Here is an 11498-nt window from a genome sequence, read left to right as displayed (position 1 = left end):
CCCCCCGCCCCCCGAGCCAGGGTGGCCCGCCCCGCGGGCTCGCCGTTTGACAGATGCTCATCGCCATGGAGTTGCGGCAGAAGCACCTTTGGGGGCTCGGGCGAGAGATCGGAGCGACCGGGATCTGAGCGAGCGCTGGAAGCCAGCGGAGCCGGAGCCGCCGGGACATGGGTGAGCAGCGCGCGGCGACCTTGGTCCGGGAACCCCGGCGCTTGGCCCTCCCCGCCGCCGCGCCGTGGGTTCCCCCCCACACACCTCCACACCACCTCCACCGCCCCCCCTGCACGTCCAGGGGCCACATGGGACAGTGTGTGTGTGTGTGTGTCTGTGTGTGTGCCCTGCATACAAAAGTTCTCCTCGCCTCGCCGGGGGTTTTTGACTTTGCACGGCGTTTGGAAGGGGAGAGCGGGCTGAGGGGGGCGGGATGGATGCTGGTTCCCGGGAGGGCTCGCTTGCCCAAAGGATGGGCGCGATTCTGGCCGGCCCCGCGGCGTGGGCAGTGATGCTTGGCTTAATTGGAGTGGCCCGTTGGTGGCGGCAATGGTGGAAGCGTCGTCGGGCTGGAGGGTTGGGAGCTTATTGAGTTTGGTCTAATTTGATCTCTTCCCCCCCGCCCTCCTTCCACCTTCCCAATCCTTCCGAGCCCCCCCCCACCTCCCCGGGTCGGTCCTGCCGCGGGCTGCCGGGGGCCAGCGTGTTTGGCGTTGGTGGAGTGGACCCGGAGGGGGGAGGGGTTGGAACCGGGGTGGAAAGGCAAGGCGGTAGGATTTTTTTCTCTCTCTGTCTTTGTAACTTGCAGGTTAAGTGGAGCTAGAGAGCTACATTGTAACCTAGTTGGTTTTTTTTTCTTCTTCTTTTTTTTTTTGGGGGGGGGGGCGGTGTATCAGAATCTTAATGTGTCGGTTAATAGAGAAGAACTGGCAAGAAGTGGTCCAGCGGGCGAAGGTTGGTGTCTGCTTGTGTTCTGGGGCTGTTGCATTGGTTTTTCTCTTAAAAAAAGAAAAGAAAAGAAATCTTAATGGATCTGAGTCCCGTTTCTTGTGCTCTCCGGTTTAAGGATTCTGCAGACAGGAATTCCCTTAAAAGCAGGCGAATGCCCCTTTGAAAGCACGTATTGTGTGCGTGTTCTAGAGGAGCCCTTGGGTTTGGGAATTAACAGCAGGCTTCCCCTGTCGGCGTTTCCAGTGCGAAATCACTCCCGGAAAGGAAGCCCTTCTGTATCGATTTATTGTTTTTGTCTTTCGAACCATTATCTCTTTGACCAAAACACTGTCTGAGAAGTTCCCCCAGAAGGAAAGTCAGGTAAACGGAACTGGACAGATCTGTAGCAAGATGGTGATAACGGTCATGCTGGCTTTGGTTGTCTGTTTGTGATGGGAGCATTATTGGGTAATTGCCATTTCTGATCGGTAGAGCATGCTGGTTCTAAAATAATAACAACAATAAAAACAATAGTAGTAAGTTATTGCTGAAATGCTGTCTTCCATCCCTCCTCCCCTGTCCTCCCCTGCTCTGAAATCGGATCCAACTGGAAATATTATCATTGGTGATCTGAAAGTTATGTAGTTGGAAGTAGGAGACGAGGCTGGAGGTACTGGGGGGTGTGGAAGGAGAGTTATGTTCTTGCAGCCTGTAGATGCTACATTTCTTCTTTATGTGTGTCTGCCTAGAAGGACTGTTGAGGACAAGAATTTCCGATCTGTTTCCTTTTAAAATAAACTGTCCTGATAATCTCAGGGTTGACATCTAATACTGACATTGTAATTTGTGTGTTTCTTTATCCCCGGTGAAACTCTTCTTCTATAGGGACTTTGTTTTAGAATTCTACAGAAGCTCTCCTATAATCCCACAACTATTCACACCTTTCCCTTGAAGTTTGGTTGGAGTCCATGGTCTGGAAGGAAATAATGACGTTACTTGTTTTTCTCTGACATTCCTTTCCCTTTCCTTTTTCATTCCTTCACTGTTCATCCTGCCTTTCTTCATTTCCTGTAGATTTGCACTGAAGACTAAGTTTTATAAAGTAACTGTCACTGGAATTCTTTGGTAGTTTGGTTCCTGTAGTCCATACAGGTATATCCCCAGGGTCTCATCCAAACTCAGCTATGTTTTGCCAAGAGGTTATTGTGTATGTTGTAAGAAGGAAGGAGAAGGAGAGGGACTTGGAGACGGGTATGTTATTCTGTGCAGGCCACAGCTGCAGCACTAGATGAGACCTAGGTTTTTTTTGGGGGGGGGGCTTGTAGAGAATGAGTTTTCCAGTTAGAGGTTGGTAGGCGGGGCCAACTAGCCAGGGGTGGTTTGTGAAGGAGGAGAAAGTTTATAGCACTTCAAGGTGTAGTCAGTTTACAATCTCAGGTCTCTCCCTGCTTTTCTCTGGATTTCTGTGGCTTCTGCCATCCGTCTCCTCCTGGAGGGAGGTCTAATTTTTTTTCTTTTTTCTTTCTTTCTTTCCTCTCTGATCTAGTGTTCCTAGGTTTCAGAATATAGTTGCAGGTGCTGTGTTTTCCATTTGTACTTATTCTCAATGTCTATTACCAGAAAAGAGTGTTGGAGATAATGTGTGATGTAAATCAGAAGAGAAGGAAGAAAGCAAGTATGGTTGAACACTGAGAGCTTTGCAAGCTACAGGGAATATAGCCCTAGATATAGAGACCAGTGCTTATAGTACTGCCTAGGACACAGTCTTCTTCCCTGGTTAGTTAAAAGAAGAAGAAGAAAAAAGGAAAAGTAAAAGAAAAAGTTCTGGATTGGGGAAGTTGTAGTAATGTTCAGACTGGGTCCTGGGAGCTGTTGCCAGTATAGTAACCTGAGCTGAGCTGAGCTAGGGGAAGGAGGTGGAGAGCACCAGCATTGTTTAGCCAGAGGAGGGAAGCAGACTTGTCTCTTTTAGCAAGGAAAATAGACGTGTCACTGGTGGAGTAAACAAACTCAGGGTGGGGGAGGGGGATGGAGTGAACATAAGGAGGGCCATCTGAGATGCAGCGGTGTTTGGTGAGGAAGGGACTACTTCTGGCCTGGGAGAAAATATCAGAAAATATCAGTTGCCTTATATGTTCATGAATGGGCTAGGCCAGCTACAGGCTGTAATCTGATCTTTTGCACATTAACATCAGAATGTTACATAGGAAGGCTCTGCACAGACCCCAGCTCTGAACTGCACAAGAAGGAAACCTGGAAATATCCCTGAGGGAACCAAGAAGCTCCCACTGATGCCATGAGGGCTTCTGGTCATGTACTTAAACCACTCATGGTGAGCTGCTTTGCCAATCACCAATGACTGGGGCAGGGGGGAAGAGGAAGAGAGAGAGAGAGAGAAAGAGAAGGGGGGTGGGGGAGGGAGATATTCTTTGGAAATTGCAATTGAAAACTGGTCAGTGGGGAGAGAGAGAGGCGGCACTAAAGCTTTTGCTGAAGAAGAAATAAATAGGTAGGCACTTTTCCTCCTGGATCCCCCATTCCTTTTCTGCTGTTATCTTAACTTTGAATTCCATTAGGGGTAGAATCAATACTTCTTTGGCACCAAAGCATGCATCCAGGAGAACAGAGTTCTTGCAACATGATCATTATTTTTAGTGGTACTTCAATCTCCGCTCTGATATATATATATATATATATATATATATATATATTATGCAAAAGGAAGAAGATGAGAATTAGTTAGATGGATGGGACATCCTTTCTAGGCTCCTGTGGAGACACTGAAACTTGGCTTGGACCTTGGCTTCCCAGAATGCCAGATTTTCCCTTAGAGACTGAAACTTTTAATTGAAACCAGAAAGCTATTGAAGGTAGACTCAGCCAATGAAATTCTGTTTTCTCTGATGCTCTGGGGTAGGAAATAAAAAGTTTTTTGTTTTGTTTTGTTTTTCTGATGGCTTGCAAGTTGCTTTCATTATACTCCTTTCAGACGAACAAGGCCAATCACTTTTAACACATTAGCATTGTCAAAGTTAGTTGCAGAGCATTTAAACTGGGATGATAATGGTAGAATTTGTTCAGAGGCCAAAGGTACTGGAGAGTCTTAGCGGAAGTGGGTGAGAGCAAAGGAAGGTGTTCTTGTCCAGGAGAGTACAGCATAGGGCTGAAGAAAGGAAGCCTCACATAGTTTTTAAAGCACCCCATTTTATCTACTCCTAAAGTTGCCGTGAGGATGAGACCAAAACAATTCAGCTCCATTCCTGTGCTACTGCATCTAATGAAGCTGAGTCAGCTATAACAAAATACTTTGAGATGATCAACTTATAAATAGAAAAGGTTTATTTTGGCTTACAGACTTAAGGCTCCAATCCATGATGACTTGGGCCTGTGGCAAGGCAGTACATACTGGTGGTAGAACCAAACTGCTCACTTCAGAGCCAGGAAGTAAAACAGAAAAAAATGGGAAGGAGCTTGGATGTTCAAATCCCCTTCAAATGCACAGCCCTCAGTAGCTTATAGACTCCCACTAATCTCTACTTCTTACAAAGTTTTACCAGCTCTCAATAGTGCCACTCTAGGGACCAGTCTTTTAACACAGAGATCTTTGAGTAACATTCAGCATTCAAACTCTAGAACTGAGTGAGTTCCTCAAAGTGTTTTAGTCAGAATGGAAGGGAGAATTCTGTTATCATATGCCACAAGTTTTGGCTTCTTTTAGAGCTCTTTCTGAAGGTCACCTGATGTTTCCATATAATCCTCATGAAGTTGCAAACACATTGGCCAGCCAAACACCTGATCTGTACAGAAAAGAAAACACCAAGTTTCAGGGAGTATACTTCCTGAATGCTGAGAGATGATGACAACCTACCTGATTATTTGGCTCTGAGTTATCATTTCAACTTTCCTCAACCTTCTGCTTGGATTTCAGATTCACTTGGGCATACCAAATTAGGGCAAAATAAAGTTTTGGGAGATAATGATCTGAGATGGTCTAGTCTAAGTTAGTGACCCCTGGAGGTCTCATAGGTTCAGAAACAGCAGCTTTCCAAAAGCTGGAGTTGAGCCTCTCTAGAGGGTACCCTCTAAGTTCAAGAAAACATTTCTGATGTCTTTAGCTTAGAAACCAGTAGTTTCCCAACCTGTTTAGAGCATGCCAGAGCCACAGGAAGAATGGAGCACCCCAAAATTCATAGTACCTCTTGAGAAGAACCAACCACACCATCTCCAGGAGCTGAAGTTGGTTTATGATGCAGAGATGCATGTAAAACAAGTCTAGATAGAGCCAACTGGGCCGACAGGCAGGCAGTGCTTTGCCTTTCAAAGTGCTAGGAAAAGAGGGGATAAATTGGTGAGAAGAATTGTGTTAGCTTGGAAATTTTTTTTTCCTGATCCAACGTATCATTTTCCACCAAAAATACTTCCTTTTATATGTATGGAAATTTGTTCTTTTCAAAAATATCTTCACATCACCCCTTTGGTTCTTCTGAGGAAAGAAGCCAAAGAGGCATTTTATCTTTATGCAGAAGATGAGGTAATGATGGTAATGGAGTTACCTAAAATGACAGAGGTTGGGGGTGACTTGGGTGCCAGATATTTTGGGTAAAACTCCAGTAGCTTGATACTCGAGGTGACAAGATATGCCTTGAATCCTTTCCTCAGTTCGCCCCAGGTAAATGACCCCAGCAAGGTATTTTACCTATTTGTACATCAGTAACCTAGTCAGTAAAACATGTTGGAGCGGGGTACGGGAGCTTTAAAGATTAAACAATACCAGCTAGTTTCTGTCACTGAATTCTGGGCTGGTTCCTAGAGACTGGTATCTGAGATTATTGTTGTCTTGGCCTAGAGATTAATAACCCCTTGGACAGACCAGAAATACCCATGAGGGCCCTTTGTGTTCTAATAATTCCATTGATTTGATAGTGTAGATGTATGTACGGTGGGCAAGTTGAATTATTCAACTCATATACAAGTTGCATTGTGATATGTCTATGTCCAGCTGAGACCCAAAGTCCATGTGATATCCAGTTGGAATCAAGGAAGTATTGGTGTTCTTGAAGTGTTCTTTGAAAAAAAATCAGAAGAAGAAAAGCAATGCATGGGTGTAGCCACATAGAGAGGGGAGGTGGTGGGGAAAGAACAATAGTTCTTTATCAGGGAACCACTATGGCTGAGCAGTGACATTCAGACCCTAATTTCCAACTTCTCTAAAGAATGAACAAATGTCAGGGTTGTCTCTGTCTCAGTAAGAACAGGAAGTTCTCTAGAATCAGGAACAGTCTTCAGTCTTCTTGGCTCCTCAACTCTGTCTCTCCTCTTGCTCTTTCCCAAGACACCTGATCCTTTCTGTCTGGCAGCTGACACTGAGCCACCTATGCAGAGTTACTGAGTGAAACTTCAGTTGACCAAACACACACCAGGCTCTCTGCTCTTGTCAGACTGGTTTCCTCACTGACCGGGCACTTTGTCACCTGCCCACCTCCACACTTCAGCCCTCTCAGGGTTGCTACTTCCTTGCTGGAAAGTGCCCTGACTGGTCCCTTTTAAGCAGAGCTGTGTCTTAGGAAACTAACCACCCCACGCCCTCAGTGAGGACACTGGAGTCACTAACCACCAGCTCCCTTGTCCTGGTTCCCAGAGCATTTTGTGTCCAAGCGCAGGCCACGCCCAGCCATTTTGCTTTGCTGTTCTCTCACCTACTTTCGCCCCTTTTTAAAGAAAGGGGTGAAGCTTGCAACATTTTTTATTTTTGGCAGTACTGGAGTTTGAACTCAGGAACTAGTACTTGCTAGGCAAGCACTCTACCAGGTGAACTGTGCCTCTAGTCTTTTTATTTTTGTTTTTATTTAGTTATTTTTTAGTTATGGCCTTGCATTTTTGCTCAGGGCTAACCTCAGACCATGATCCTCCTACTTATGCTTTCTGTGTAGCTGGGACCACAGGTACACACCTTCCTGCCTGGCTATTGGTTGAGATGAACTTTGCTAACATTTTGTCTACGCTAGCCTCAAACTGCAGTTCTTCCAATTTCTACCTCCTGAGTAACTGGGATCATAGTTGTGTATGCCCACATCTTGTACCTATTTATGATAGATTTTGGTTCATGAATGAATCAAAGAATTTGTGTATTTATATATTTGCCAGATACTGGAGGTTCATGCCTGTAAGAGGCAAGGATCCTGGTTTGAAGTAAGGAAACTCCATGAGACTTTTATCTCTAAGGAACCACCAAAAAGCCAGAAGTGAAGGTGTAGCTCAAAAGGTAGAGTACCAGCCCTGCGCAAAACAAAACAAAACACAAAACTAAGAGACATAGCTCAGGCCCTGAGTTCAAGCCCCATGACCTTCACAAACATGTTGAGGTTTTTTTTTTTTGTGGGGGGATGGTAGGGGTGGTAATTGAGGCTTGAATTCAAGGCTTGGGCTCTGTCTGTTAGCATTTTTTGCTCAATGCTAGCATTCTACCACTTGAGCCACACCTCCATTTCTGGCCTTTTGGTGATTAAATGGAGATATGACTCTTAGGGACTTTCCTACCTGGGCTGTCTTTGAACTGTGACCCTCAGATCTCAGCCTCCTGAGTTGCTAGGATTACAGGCATGAGCCACTGGTGCCTGATCATAAATGTTCATGAAGGTATACTAAAGCTCTCAAAAATGAAGCCGCACAATGAAGGCCTCTTAGGATAATTAACTACTTATATTTAATGGCTTTTTTATATTTTTGGGCTACTTTTGGGGAAAATTACCCAATCTCAGCTTCTTCCTTAAAATCTGAGGTAATGATATCATAGCACATTGACTGACCTCCTCTCACTCACTGATTCACTCATTCACCCAATCATGAAATATTTATTAAGTGCCTACTAGAGTCTCATCACCACTCTAATTCACACAGCTCTTGACTTTCTCTGAAAGTCCCACTTGCATTCTCTGTCCACCTCACTCATTCTGGTACTTAACCGTGCTGTTTTCTTTGATGTTCAAGTCCAAGTGCTTTTGCTCCTTGGTGACTGAGTGAGCCTGACCACAATGGAACTGAGGAAAGGCTGAAAGTGAAAGTAATCCAGAAGGGCCAGTTGCAAGGAGAGGGAGGCAGGCAGCAGGGTGGCCATCTGTTAGCATAGGATACAGCGCAGGTTGCGTTGGTTCTACTCCTTTGTTGGCCCATCATAAAGTGGAATAGTCACAATTGGTGTGAGCAGTCCTTTTTGACATTTTGGGACTCTAAATAACTAGATGTATCCCAGAGTTGTGTGTGTATGTGCATGTATACATGCATGTATGTGTGCATGTGTGCATGTACATGCCAGTTCTTGGGCTTGAACTAAGGGTCTGGGTACTGTTCTTGAGCTTTTTGCTCAAGGCTAATACTCTATCACTTGAGCCACAGCTCCATTTCTGGCTTTTTGGTGGTTAATTGGAGTAAAGGGTCTCACAGACTTTCCTGCCTGGATTGGCTTTGAACCTGGATCTTCAGATCTCAGCCTTCTGAGTAGGTAGAATTACAGGCATGAGCCTAACAATCTCAAGGATTTTAGCATTATCATAAAGCCTAGAGCTCTTCAAACCCACTTAATGACACCCCAACAACTGTCTAAACCAATCCCACTGGAAATTAATGAGCTTTGCTCAGTATTTGATGTGGTTGAGAGAGTTATAGCAGGGGAAGTTGGTACCCTGGGGTAAACTGAATCAGAAGCTTCCCAATTAGAACAGAACAGGCTTGTAGGGAAGAACTGAGGAGTAGATGGCAAACTCTGTATGAAGAAATACCACAAAGAATAATGTGGAATGAAGAAAAGGGTTAAAGTATTTCCACTTCTTTTGAAGCCCAGCCTTCTTTGGTGGAATAATTGAGTTGACAGAGGAAGATGGTACAAAGGCAGCTTCTGGAAAGTCCAAAACCATAACTTCTGCCAAAGGTTTGCCCTGGCTTCCCATGCCCTCGAGGCATCTGGCATCTCCACTGTGAATATTTGACTTATGTCATATATCTATGGTCTGGGTATCATTTTTCCAAGTGGAGTTTAAAGAACCTGAAGCAAGGGTTAACTCGTCCTTCTGGGGGGTACTCTCCATCCTACACCTGTCTTCCCTGCAAAGGGAAACCTGTGTTCAGCAGTAGCTGCTAAGTTGCTTTGTATTTTTAACCCCCAAAACCAGAGTTCCCTGTGAGGTTAGATTGGGATGACATCAAGAAAATTGGCCTTTGACCTAAGGGACTGTAACTAGTTTAATGAGGATACACTGATCGGGTTTTTAGGAAAAGGAAACCTCTGCAAGCTACTGAGATTCTGAGATGACTTGGACCCCAGAATCTTGCAAAGGATTTGGGATAAGAATGCAGAAAGGGTCCGGGGGAGGGAGAAGAGCAAGAACATTGTGTGAAAACCAGTTCTTCACTATTCTTTATATCTGCCAATGCTTCAGTTTGCAGTGGAAAGGAATGCTTGTTGTTTGAACTTAGGACGGTGCCATTGGGAGATGGAGTAGCTAAATCTGGTGAATTCAAATGAGTGGTCTGATAATGCTTGTTGGAAGCATTGGAGGCACCTGCGTAAGTGTAGCAGTGTAATGAAGTAGGTGGCTGCTGGCTATGCCTGTGACCTATTGTTATTTGAGCAATGAGATCTTTGATTTTTTTAAAAAAGTATTGATTAATAGTGGTGGCTAAAAAGGACCATTTGATGTGAAAGCTCTGTGGGCCTTCTTTCTGTTCATTATTTGTACTCTGGAGCTCTATTACAATCAGTATTTTGATCCACAAATATTTATTAAAGTCTTGGCATTGCAGCCTTTGTGAGCCATTAAGCCTGGCACTCTTGATGGGGAAGACCTGCTATGAGATGTGACTTTAGCCTTTGGGGAATGGACAGGATATTTGAAAGGGCATGCTTAATAATGGTGAAATCATCCCTCCACAGCTCATCTAAGAACATGATTCAAAGTGGAGGTGTGCTGTTCGTATGATCAGTACTGAAGTGTAGCAGAAGAAGTCTTTGAGGAGGATGTGCTTAATAGTAGAAGTACAACGGGAGACAGTTTTGGGGAGTAGATTACCTTTGACATAGAAGCAGAGGTAGGATGAGGTGTAAGGGTAAATTTAGAACTGTCTCAAGGCAATGAATGTTAAGTCTGAGTATGCACGACAAATGGCAGGCTCTGGCAGGCAGCTCTGAGATGAAGGTCCAGATAACTGAGGTGGAAGGGCTGGCCACGCCTCCCAGGCACTTAACTGAAGTGAGGTCTTCTTCCACAATGGAAGGATGAAACCCAGGGTTCTCTAAGTTGGACTTAGTTCATGTATCCAGGGTAGAAATTTAAAGTCATCAGCTTTTCAATACTTTGAGTGGGCAAAATCAAGTTTTTTCATTGTCATCAAATACAATAGACTCCTATGGGTGCTATGAGGAGTCCCAAGAGAGGAGAAAGATCATGTTGCTGCTCTCAATCTGGGTAGAACCTGTCCTAAGATCACATGGAACACATTGTATGTCTCTCAGGCTAAATACTGAATTGTAGTGGGAGCCCATGTAGTGGGGCCACTATAGAGAAAGCTCAAGGATTGGGTGGGGGCCACTTTATCCTGAATGATGGGATGTTTTAAGGTAGGTGCAGAGAGGTAAGGGATGCCTTGGGAACACAGGGCTCTGGATAGCAGACAGCAAGGCAGATGGGTCTGGTACTGTAAGAATCAGATCAAAGCCTTAGCTCCCTAGAGCTGAGCTGAGGAGACAGGATCCAGGTGCAGAGTGTGAGACCGAAGAGCAGAAGGATGCCACCAGGGACCTCCACACATCCCACACATGAAAGAACTCCAACACAGTACCATGCTGCCTGCCTCCGTCTAAGTCCTATCACCAGCTCTTCAGACTGGGGTTCAAAAGAAGTCTCTTTAGAATGAACAATGAAACTACCTATTCGCATTTGAACTGGAATGGTCACTCTGGGACATAGAAATCTCCACTGGAACTTTTCTGCACGAGTTTACTGTATCATTGGAGAAAGACATGCAAGTTTCAGTAGCAATGCAATGTTTAAGCGACACTTCAAGATAGCTGGAGGAGAAATGTCAAAAAGAAAGGGAAGTGGAGCTAATATTTGCTTAGCTCTCTGGTATGCCTAGCATCTTTTTCACAGCAGAAGCATAAATATGTAAGTGTCAGATTACACTTTATGTTCAAACAACAATGAACAAAGCAATTGCTGAATCAGATGGATGAAAAGTTGAGGGATTTGAATTCAGACTGAACTTGCAGTGGGGTCAACATTAGAGAAACTTGAAAGAAAGACTGAGGAATTTATCATCTGCTAGATCATCTGGTTTCTACCCATTGTCTCCAAGTAAGTTTGTCATTTTTACCCCTAACTTACCAATGATGAGTGGAGGACCAGAGTTACAGTAACTTATATTGGTTGTCCAGCCCACCTTTGCACCCATCTTGGAAAATTCTAGGAGAGTTTAAAATTTAGAGAGTTTAAATGATATGACCAACCAGATGTCAGGCTGGTATGGAAGCGACTTTGAGCTTTGAATGATAAGCCAGCATGACGTATCTTAGATATGTTATGATG

General features: G+C 44.6%; 1 protein-coding gene across 2 annotated transcripts in view; it reads left to right on the top strand.

Moving 5' to 3' along the window:
• Positions 1–68: 68 nt before the first annotated feature.
• Positions 69–11498, top strand: part of Setbp1 (SET binding protein 1) — a 348122-nt gene continuing 336692 nt past the window's right edge. For both annotated transcript variants that reach the window (XM_013014934.1, XM_013014935.1), the window contains exon 1: positions 69–171. The gene's annotated coding sequence lies outside the window, so the exon portion shown is untranslated. The remainder of the gene's footprint in view (positions 172–11498) is intronic.

This window comes from Dipodomys ordii, unplaced genomic scaffold, assembly GCF_000151885.1.
Source record: "Dipodomys ordii isolate 6190 unplaced genomic scaffold, Dord_2.0 Scaffold25, whole genome shotgun sequence".
Lineage (NCBI taxonomy): Eukaryota > Metazoa > Chordata > Mammalia > Rodentia > Heteromyidae > Dipodomys > Dipodomys ordii.
Note: the sequence above shows the minus strand (reverse complement) of the source record. Positions and strands in the feature narration are given on the sequence as shown.